Below are 12,426 nucleotides of genomic sequence, written 5' to 3' on the forward strand. Positions count from 1 at the left end.
TAAACAACTGTTCAGTTTATCAGCGAACGAGCTGGGAAGCTTATCGGAAAAACAGGAATTTGTCGTCGGGAGTTGGAGAAGTTACAAATTAGTGGTACAAGTATGATCAAAAATTTTTAAAAGTAAATTTGGCTTTCGCAAAAGTTCACTTTGTCGTGAACCCTGTCCGTTACGGCCCTGCTCGGAAGGCGTATCTATTTCCCCCGTTTCCGAACACACAGATGTATAACATGGCAGGGGATAAACGTAAGTAAAAAGGGTGCCAAAGCACCGCATTCATGGCCAGCTCCGATGGGAGTTGCCAGTTGTAATGCTAATTAAAATGTTCATTATTGTGCACGTCGGGGGTGAAGTGGTCGTATTAGGTACACTCACTTGTTCCGTGTTCTTTTCATTATTGTTCCCTCTTTCTTCTTTTCGATTTTTAATGGCATCGGAACCGGGGCGCGGAAAGGGGGTTTGTTTTCATAACGTGCAAATGCAACGCATTTTCAATGGGAAAACATGGATGCTGGCTGCAGGCTGAATATGCAAAGTTTTGCCGATATTTACCAACATGGAGCGGAATTAATTAATCGGGCGGAAAGGGGCGAAGGGCGACAATTTTGGAGTTAAGTGGCTCGGAAAGGGATGGTAATGGGGGCGAGATTTTTCTTGCTAGGGCTTTGTATTTGGAGTGAGTGTTTCTGATGTTCTATGATTGCGTAACTACAAACAAAGAACACGAGAAATTTCTACAATTACTTTTTTTAATTCGTAGTTGTTATTTTTGAAAGTTAAGTTCTGATTTAATTTAGGACTGTTTAATAGCAATTAAATAAGAATATAACAAACAAATGCTTTAATTTTGTCAACATAGATAATTTGTCATTGTGACAGATTCACAGATCATTGCGACATTATTTAAGAAGAAAATGTCTAAAGTAGTTTTACTGCAGCAAAAAATTGCAATAAAAAGATGTTTTTTGCAGTTTCGAAAAGACAGGCCCGATGTTTCTTTCGAAGAAGTAACTATGAGGGTCTCGAACATATTTTCTGTAATGTAAAAATACGCCGTAAAATATTTTTTTAATTTTTTTTCTCATAGGTGGGAACATCAACTGTGGCGAAAATTTTTTCAACAGGGGACCAAAATTTAAAAACATCACTATCTGGCAAGCGAAAACCAACGGATTTATTTACAAATTATATGTTTCGGAAAGACCTGGAACGACAAATTTGGCAACTTAATGAAAAAAACGAATATTTCACTATAGATACTCTTTTGGCATTTTCTAGGGAACAGTTGGAATTTAAAGGGGGGCGAACCGCATTATACAAAATTCTTAAGTCAATGGGTTATAAACAAAGGGAAGTAAATGATCGCAAAATTCTATGTGAACAAAAACATGAAAATTACTTTTTTGAGAACATATTTACAGTTTCTAAATTCTTGTGAAAATTTGACTTTCGTGTATTTGGATGAAACATGGATCTATCAAAATGGTTCGTCCATTCGTCGCTGGGTGCACGATACTGATCTAAAAAGCAATCCCACCAAAATTAAAAGTGAAGGATCAAGGTTTACTATTCTACACGCGGGTTGTTCAACAGGGTTCTTGGATGGTTGTAACAATTTTTTAAATTCAAAAAATAACGATAGAGACTATCATAAAACGATGAACGGGACAATTTTTCAAAATTGGGTGGTTAATCAGCTCATTCCTGCTTTGGCAAAATTGAACCAAAAATGTGTGGTGGTCTTAGACAATGCACCGTATCATTCGGTTCAGTTGGATAAACCACCCACTTTTTCTGGTAAAAATTGTGAAATGCAGCAATGGCTCTTTAAACATAGTGTTGAATTTGACAAAAAATTTTCGAAGAAACAGTTGTGGGATTTAATAAACCCTTCAGAAATAATAGAAAAAAAGATATTTGGTAGACACGACATTACGAGAAAGTGGCCATGAAGTTCTTAGATTACCTCCGTACCATTGTCAATATAATCCAATTGAAATGGCGTGGGGATGTATATATTTCTGGCATATTTTTTAACCTTTAATTTAATAAAACGTAACTTAGCGAAAAAAGTTCAGGGAATTTTTATTCTTCTGCATCGAATACCACGAAACTCACTAGATTTTTATGGCCAACGCTACTGTATAAAGATCTTGAACGGATAATCTGTAACTCTTTTTATATTTTATTTCTCAGAGTCGTTAGGGACTATTTTGTCGAGACGTTTGCAAATGAGTGGATTGACAGAGGCAGTGTGAATGCATGGCCCCCTCGTAGTCCCGACTCAACACTTTTAGATTTCTTCCTCTGGGGGGTTGTAATATTTCACTTTTTCCTGTCTATTTTGCTCTAAAATCTGAAGTTTCTTTGTAATATACCGGGTGTCTGGAAAAATCCGCTACGCTCTTGACAATCAACTGGTGAGTTTGGGAAAAATAGTAAAAAAAATCCCTCTCACATTTTAGTAGACTTATAATGATTTTAAAATTGGTTCTTTTGCTACGTTTAACAACTAAACACGCATTTATTATCACAACAACTAGTATTAAAACTTTTAGTACTGGTGTTTTATTTTCAGATAAATTTAAAGGAATCTGGTGTTTTTTTTTGCTGGATGAACTTGAAAAAATCTTTTGAGCTTTCAGTGTTTTATTTTTTATTGAATTTGAAAAAGTCTTGAGTACCACAACGGTTTTTTTTTTCATTCGGGAGACTTTTGTGTAACCATGGTGGTTTTGTAAATTATTTAAGACAATTTTGGTTGAATTTGGTGTTCTATTTTTTGAAAATTCTGACCTGACCTGTTTTTGAGATAATTTTGGGACCCTGTTTTTTTTTTGAAAAATTGAAAACATTTTTGAGGTTCTACTTTGGAGCCTCTAGTGTCTTTTCTTATAATAGTTTAATTACATTTCTTAGAGGATACGTCATTTGCCAAAATCAGTCTTATCTTAGCTAGCCCCAGCCGCCCGCTCTCTATATCCTTAGAGATTATCTATTTATCAAAATCAGTCTTAACAGGTACTAGCCCTATCCACCCTCTCCATCTTTTCTTAGAGTGTATGTGATTTGCCAAAATCGGTTTTATTTTAACAGGTACTAGCCCTGCCCACCCACCCGTTCTTTTCTTAGAGAGTATCTCATCTGCCAAAATCACTCTTATCTTAGCAGGTACTAGCCCCGCCCACCCACCCTCTCTTTTCTTAGGGGGTATGTCATTTGCCAAAATCACTCTTATCTTAGTAAGTACTAGCCCCGCCCACCCACCCTTTCTTTTTTTAGAGGGTATCTCATCTGCCAAAATCAGTTTTATCTTAGCAAGCACTGATGATGATGACTAACTTTACAAAAAATGATTAAAATTTGGAAATATTACGAGCTTACTTATTTGCACAAGGCAGCAATTTTGAACATCTTCTCTAGTGTTTGGTTGGTTATGCTTTATTGGATTTGTCTTTGTTAGTTTTGTTTCTGTTTATAATTTATAAATGTTTCCTTAAGTATTTTTTTTTTTTTGTTTATTTACTAATGAAAAATAAGAGCTTGTTTTATTAATAATAATGGACAGCGATTAATGACTACTGGTTGTTATGATTATTGTCCTATTGATATTTTGGACACTTTAGAACAATTTGAAGCTTAAAATTTCCAGAATCTTTAAGGCTCTGTAGAATTTTTAGAAACTTTTAGGTCCTCAGGATTTATAAAATTTTATGATTTATTTCATTTTTTCCTTAATTTAAAGTCTTCGCTCAAGCTTATTTGCAATTTGTAATTTCTATGATCTTTCTAATTTATAGGATTTTTTAGAATGTTTGGAATCTATTGCTTCTTACCTTTTTTACATCCTAATTTTATTAGTTCCCACTCTCAATCTATGGAATAATATATATTTAACTACCGCCCACCCTCCCCGCGTCCATTTCACTGATTGTTTTTATCTGCTCTGATTGAAAGGTGCATCTTATACTGAACAATAATAAAATTAGTCGTTTGAAAAAAAGAGGGTGGGTGGGTGGGCATAGTACTTAATAAGATAAGACTGATTTTGGCAAATGAGATATCTTCCAAGAAAATAGAGGGTGGGTGGGTGGGGCTAATATTTGACAAGATAAAACTGATTTTAGCAAATGATACTAATGGAGTTTTCAGAATCATTGAAGATTTTGGACACTTTAGAATGTTAGATGTTTAAACTTTCTAGCATCTTAAGAACGATCAAAATCTTTCAAATTTTTAGGATTTTCTTTGATGTTTCTTATATTTTGAACCTTAGAATTTCAGTTTATTTACAATTTGGATTTTTTCTAATCTTTCTAATTTCTAGAATCTTTACGGTCTTTAGAATACCTGAAGTCTTTAGAGTCATTGCAGAATTTGGACGCTTTGAAAATAGAAGTTTAGAATTTCTAGGATCTTTAAAGCTCTCTAAAATTTATAGGAACTCTAGGACCCTCAGAATCTTTAAAATTTTTATATTTTTTTGTCTTTCTCATATTTAGAATTTTAGAATTTCAATTTATTTACAATTTAGAATTTCTCTAATCTTTCTAATTTATAAGATCTTTGAGGCCTTAGAATGAAGCACTTGAAAAATAAGACTGTGTCAAATTACATTCCCTCTAAAGTATTTGTTAAGATAAGACTGATTTTGGTAAATGACTGAACAATATTAAGAGTAATCTCTGGAATCAAGAGGGGGTGGGTGGGCGGGCCTATTGCTTCTTACTTTTTTTTACATCCTAATTTTAGTAGTGCCCACTCTCAGTCTGTGGAATAATATATAATTAATTACCGCCCACCCTCCCCGCCTCCATTTCACTGATTATTTTTATCTGCTTTGATTGAAACGTACATTTTATACCAAACAATGATAAAATTAGTCGTTAGAAGAAGAAGAGGGCGGGTGGGCGGGGCTAGTACTTGCTAAGATAAAACTGATTTTGGCAAATGACACTAATAGTAATCTTAGAAAAGTGAAAAAAGGAGTTGGAGGATACGGAAATGGGCTGTTCACAAAGGTCGAAATTTCCATTACTAAGAAGAGTGGGCGAGCAGAACGAACTGATGATTGAGAATTAAAGATGAGATGCTAAATGTGGCATGCGACAATAGTCGTATGTTGAACCCCCTTTCATGTCAAAACAATGTTTAAGTGAAATTTTAGTGTTTGTTCCTTACATATGAAATAAACACTTACAAAATGCCGAATAACTGTTTTAAATAGCGTAAAGTTTTATGCTTTCGAAGAAATGGATACCGTTAACTTGATCATTGCTACTGAAAACTGAAAGTATCGGCAAAAATGTTTATATTTCAGGCATATCTTTTAACTTTTAATTCAATAAAACATAACCTAACGAAAAAAGTTCAGGGAATTATTATTCGTCTGCATAGAATACCAACAAAACTCACTAGATTTTCATGGCCAACGCTACTGTATACAGATCTTGAACGGATAATCTGTAACTCTTTTTATATTTTATTTCTCAGAGTCGTTAGGGATTATTTTGATGAGACGTTTGCAAATGAGTGGATTGACAGAGGCAGTGTGAATGCATGGCCCCCTCGTAGTCCCGACTCAACACCTTTAGATTTCTTCCTCTGGGGGGTTGTAATATTTTACTTTTTCCTGTCTATTTTGCTCTAAAATCTGAAGTTTCTTTGTAATATACCGGGTGTCTGGAAAAATCCGCTACGCTCTTAACAATCAACTGGTGAGTTTGGGAAAAATAGTAAAAAAAATCCCTCTCACATTTTAGTGAAGTTATAATGATTTTAAAATTGGTTCTTTTGCTTCGTTTAACAACTAAACACGCATTTATTATCACAACAACTAGTGTTAAAACTTTTAGTACTGGTGTTTTATTTTCGGATAAATTTAAAGGAATCTGGTGTTTCTTTTGCTGGATGAATTTGAAAAAATCTTTTGAGCTTTCGGTGTTTTATTTTTTATGAATTTGAAAAAGTCTTGAGTGCCAGAACGGTTTTTTTTTTAATTCGGGAGACGTTTGTGTACCCATGGTGGTTTTGTAAATTATTTAAAACAATTTTGGGGGACTTTGGTGTTCAATTTTTGGAAAATTCTGACCTGACCTGTTTTTGAGATAATTTTGGGACCCTGTTTTTTTTTTGAAAAATTGAAAACATTTTTGAGGTTCTACTTTGGAGCCTCTAGTGTCTTTTCTTATAATAATTTAATTACACTTCTTAGAGGATACGTCATTTGCCAAAATCAGTCTTATCTTAGCTAGCCCCAGCCGCTCGCTCTCTATGTTCTTTCTCTATTTATCAAAATCAGTCTTAACAGGTACTAGCCCTATCCACTCTCCCCCTCTTTTCTTAGAGTGTATGTGATTTGCCAAAATCGGTTTTATTTTAACAGGTACTAGAACTGCCCACCCACCCAATCTTTTCTTAGAGGATATTTTATTTGCCAAAATCACTCTTATCTTAGCAGGTACTAGCCCCGCCCACCCACCCTCTCTTTTCTTCGGGGGTATGCCATTTGCCAAAATCACTCTTATCTTAGCAAGTACTAGCCCCGCCCACCCACCCTTTCTTTTTTAGAGGGTATTTCATCTGCCAAAATCAGTTTTATCTTAGCAAGCACTGATGATGATGACTAACTTTTACAAAAAATTATGAAAATTTGGAAATATTACGAACTTACTTATTTGCACAAGGCAGCAATTTTGAACATCTTCTCTAGTATTTGGTTGGTTATGCTTTATTGGATTTTTCTTTGTTAGTTTTGTTTCTGTTTATAATTTATAAATGTCTCATTAAGTATTTTTTATGTTTATTTACTAATGAAAAATAAGAGCTTGTTTTATTAATAATAATGCACAGCGATTAATGACTACTGGTTGTTATGATTATTGTCCTATTGATATTTTGGAAACTTTAGAAGAATTTGAAGTTTAAAATTTCCAGAATTTTTTAAGGCTCTGTAGAATTTTTAGAATCTTTTAAGTCCTCAGGATTTTTAAAATTTTATGATTTATTTGATTTTTTCCTTAATTTAAAGTCTTCACTTCAGCTTATTTGCAATTTGTAATTTCTCTGATCTTTCTAATTTATAGGATTTTTTAGAATGTTTGGAATCTATTGCTTCTTACCTTTTTTTTTACATTCTAATTTTATTAGTTCCTACTTTCAGTCTATGGAATAATATATAGTTAACCCCGCCCACCCTCCCCGCCACCATTTCACTGATTATTATTTTTATATGCTCTGATTGAAAGATGCGTCTTATACTGAACAATAATAAAATTAGTCGTTTGAAAAAAAAGAGGGTGGGTGGGTGGGCATAGTACTTGATAAGATAAGGCTGATTTTGGCACATGAGATATCTTCCAAGAAAATAGAGGGTGGGTGGGCGGGGCTAATATTTGACAAGATAAAACTGATTTTGGCAAATTATACTAATGAAGTTTTCAGAATCATTGAAGATTTTGGACACTTTAGAATGTTAGATGTTTAAACTTTCTAGCACCTTAAGAACAATCAAAATCTTTCAAATTTTTAGGATTTTCTTTGATGTTTCTTGTATTTAGAACCTTAGAATTTCAGTTTATTTACAATTTGGATTTTTTCTAATCTTTCTAATTTCTAGAATCTTTAAGGTCTTTAGAATACCTGAAGTCTTTAGAGTCATTGCAGATTTTGGACGCTTTGAAAATAATAGAAGTTTAGAATTTCTAGGATCTTTAAAGCTCTCTAAAATTTATAGGAACTCTAGGACCCCCAGAATCTTTAAAATTTTTATATTTTTTTTTGTCTTCCTCATATTTAGAATTTTAGAATTTCAGTTTATTTACAATTTAGAAATTCTCTAATCTTTCTAATTTATAGGATATTGGAGTCCTTAGAATGAAGCACTTGCAAAATAAGACTGTGTCAAATTACATGCCCTCTAAAGTATTTGTTAAGATAAGACTGATTTTGGTAAATGACTGAACAATATTAAGAGTAATCTCTGGAATGAAGAGGGGGTGGGTGGGCGGTTTTATTGCTTCTTACTTTTTTTTACACCCAAATTTTGTTAGTTCCCACTCTCAGTCTATGGAATAATATATAATTAATTCCGCCCACCCTCCCGCCTCCATTTCACTGATTATTTTATCTGCTTTGATTGAATCGTGCGTCTTACACTAAACAATAATAAAATTACTCGTTAGAAAAAGAAGAGGGCGGGTGGGCGGGGCTAGTACTTGCTAAGATAAAACTGACACTATTGAAGTTTTCAGAATCATTGAAGATTTTGGACATTTTGTAATTCTTAGAAGTTTAAAATTTCTTTGAATTTTTAGGATTTTGTTGGATTTTTTTTGCAAGTAGAATCTAAGCACACGTTTCTTGCGAAGGTCACATTTAATATTTCTGGTAACTACTAGGTAAGTATAAAGAAAGATAATCCGACAAAAGCATCTCAAACATAATTTGGCTTAGATAAAAACTCAATGGTTTGAAAAGCTGCAAAAAAATACCGGATACAAAGAGTTTAAAATATTACAAGCCGAAAATGTAGAAAAAGATTTAAAAACGAAACCCACTAAAATTTCTAATTTTAAATATTCGATTGGCTTTTTTAGCCTAAAACCCGCTCTTTATCCATCACCGCCTGGAATTTTCCCTAACTCTCAAAACCATCTCCTCCGATTTCACTTTTCAAAACTCAATTAACCCCTCTTGTTCGCAGAATCCAATCCATCCTCAAGTACGCAATACACTTAATGGGTTAAACACGTGACGGGACCCCGTTCCGGTGGCCGGCGTCCGCAGTCCGGCCCTGCCGCGACGCTCCAGTGACGCCCCGGCTGTCCGCAGCAGCCGCCATATTGGACGCCATCGCCGTCCTTTGTTAGGGCGCCCGCCTTTGTGCCGCGATGTCATCATACCATGTTGAAATGTGGCCCCCAGCGGCAGGTCCGCACACATCAATGCCGATAACACAAACTCACCCTCGCATTTCGCCCGTCGATATCGCAGCAAAATCCGACGTTTAATTAACGGAAGGAGTCGACTTGTCGGCCTAATTGGACCAGGAATTCCTGTTATTACATGTTAAGACCCGCACGAACAATACAGCGCTACACAAGCCCGCGCTGAATGCCGAATCGATGCGGGGGTGTGAAGCTCTGGAAATCGGGATGGAAGTTTTATTAGCGGAAATTTGGGATTTGCGATTTTTCAAAATTCATGGATGGGGTGCGGGGGCGCACGAAATTGGCGATTAAAGGGCGGAAATGGGGCATGCGTGACTTGAAAGTTAAATGGAAAACACACAGGGTAAAAAAAATCTATAAATTGGTGAAAATGTTAATTTTAATACAGTTGGTTATTGACAGTATGCAGGTAAATAATTACCGACGTTTTCCAGTAATGCGGACGGGTTTTTTCAAGACTTCAAGTATGAGCACCCCAATTATGCGTATTACTGGAATTCTTTATTTAGCGGCTTCTAAGTCATCAACATTTTTGCAAGGACACGTATATCAGTTGGGATAGATGTAGTGTAATACTAAGAATAAAATTATTGTATTCCCAAATTTTCGGGAAAATGAATTATGTCGTTTTAAATATTGATTTGTAATAATCAATAAAATAACGAAACAATTTACTCATGTATACGGCGCCGGCGTGTACTAAGAGAGGCAACTGAAAATCGTTTATGTATAAGCATTCTTAATTTAAGACGACAAGCGTAACATAACATACGTGAGAGTCAAACAGAGAAACTGTAAACAAAACCGATGGTCGTCTAGAGATTTTTATTGCTTCGACTTCCGCTTATTATATAAAACATTGGGTTTTATTTTAACTTTTGACGGTCGAATTCACAATTGGTTGATTATAAACATGTCTATACTACATTCGCGGAACCTAGTCAGCGCACAAAACAAATGCACGTTTGTAATGTTAAAGTAAATATAAATAAGCGTGCTACCCTTATGCTTCAACCGAGTTTTTACTTTACAAAATTTTGTGTCTACCAAATTGGGTTGGTCCAATGTAATACTAATAATAAGTGTTGCCTTTAATTTAATCAATAAAATAAATTGACTTCATTAATTTTTTTGAGCCACCTCTTAAGCAAATCTAAAAAAAATATATGAATGGAATGATAAATCACAAGTACAAACTCATCATATTTTTTGCATTTTAGACAGGATTTATTCAGCAAAATTTAGGGGTGACGTCATCAATTTTTTTAGGGGGGATAAACAAATGCATTTTGAAGAAAAGTTTACCATGCTTATGATAACTTTAAAATATCTCCAAGATTTCAAAGCATTCGGTTTTGTAATTCCTGATTAAATCGATAAAATAAATTCACGCATTCATTAATTTTTTTGAGTCACCCTGTAATGCAAATCCAAAAATATGAATGGAATGATAAATCACAAGTACAGACTCATCCTATTTTCTACATTTTCGATAGGATTTATTCAGCAAAATTTTGTGGTGATGTCATCAATTTTTTAGGGGGATGAACAAATACATTTTGATAAAAAATTTACCATGCTTATAATAACTTTAAAACATCTCCAAGATTTCAAAGCATTCGGTTTTGTAGTTCCTGAGTAAATCAATAAAATAAATTTTGCGCATTAATTAATTTTTTTGAGTCACCCTGTACATGCAAATCCAAAAAATATGAATGGAGTGATATATCACAAGTACAGACGCATCATATTTTGTACATTTTAGATGATTTATTCGGCAAACTTTTGAGCTGACGTCATCAAGTTTTTGGAGGGGATAAGCAAATATATTTTGACTAAAGATTTATGATGCTCTTTAGAGCCTTAAAACAACTGCAACATTTCAAAACATTCGGGTTAGCAGATTCAAAATTAAATTGGAAAATGTTGTTTTATAATTTTGATTTTTTTTCCAAAAATCTGGACGTTTCGTGTAAAAACTCAATTCGGAGTCGTAAACGACATGTGTAGGACTATGTTATTTTATACAGGGTCATTATAAAATATTGTAGTCGAAGAAGGCCATGATTTTGGTGACATTTTGTGCCGCCTTTTTCAGTTTTGTGGAAAGGATTACACTAATATTGGAATTTTTATTTTTAACGCCACATTAGTTGACATTAGCGGCTGCACTGTTTCAACGCTTCATCAAATTCTGTCAGATGTCAATAATTTTTTCGTTTGTACTGGTACGTTTTCCCTCACTTTGTGCGTTAATTGACTTGTCTTGTTTTCATTTTTGCTGTCTTCCCCTTTGTTAGAACTTTAATAAGTGTCTCAAAAAACAGTTTTTATCAAAACTACAGATCATTGTTGAATAATCTCAGGTAATGAACAGAGAGGAATAACTATGGTCAGTGTTACAAATGATTTTTTTAGTTCTTTGGCGCAATCATCATGCCTATTACCGTAATGGGGTGTTAAATGAGGATGGGGATGGAGTGTACTCTGTGGAGGCGTCTAAAAACGAGTATCTAGTGAAATGTTCTGTTGTCATTGACGAAGAATCTTTGAAGACGCTATATGGCGAATTATGGCCAGATTTAACGACACTGGTAGCATTTCTAAGTGAAAACCGACGGGGAGACCTCAAGTTAGTGAAGACGTTGTTGAAGATTTAAGGATGAGAATGGAACAAAGTCCGAATAAAGCTTTCTCAAAAATCTTTACTGTCCGGAGTACCATACAGCCCATGTCAGAAAATCGTAAAAGAGAAGTTACATATGCATCCATACAAGATTTTGTCGGTTCAGGAGCTGCAACCAGCTGATTTTCCTTGCCGCGTTGGGTATTGTAGTTGGTTTCAAGCTGATATGGACGATAACGGGATTCTCGAATTATATATTATTCCACAGACTGAGAGTGGGAACTAATAAAATTAGGATGTAAAAAAAAAGTAAGAAGCAATAGGCCCGCCTACCCACCCCCTCTTCATTCCAGAGATCACTCTTAATATTGTTCAGTCATTTACTAAAATCAGTCTTATCTTAACAAATACTTTAGAGGGCATGTAATTTGACACAGTCTTATTTTTCAAGTGCTTCATTCTAAGGCCTCAAAGATCCTATAAATTAGAAAGATTAGAAAGAAATCCTAAATTGCAAATAAACTGAAATTCTAAAATTCTAAATATGAGAAAAACAAAAAAATATAAAAATTTTAAAGATTCTGAGGGTCCTAGAATTCCTATAAATTTTAGAGAGCTTTAAACATCCTAGAAATTCGAAACTTCTATTATTTTGAAAGCGTCCAAAATCTACAATGACTCTAAAGACTTCAGGTATTCTAAGGACCTTAAAGATTCTAGAAATTAGAAAAATTAGAAAAAATCCAAATTGTAAATAAACTGAAATTCTAAGGTTCTAAATATAAGAAACATCCAAGAAAATCCTAAAAATTTGAAAGATTTTGATCGTTCTTAAGATGCTAGAAAGTT

The sequence above is a fragment of the Zophobas morio genome, unplaced genomic scaffold (genome assembly GCF_036711695.1).
Source record: "Zophobas morio isolate AGI-343-1 ecotype UQ-CSIRO unplaced genomic scaffold, CSIRO_AGI_Zmor_V1 ptg000027l, whole genome shotgun sequence".
NCBI lineage: Eukaryota > Metazoa > Arthropoda > Insecta > Coleoptera > Tenebrionidae > Zophobas > Zophobas morio.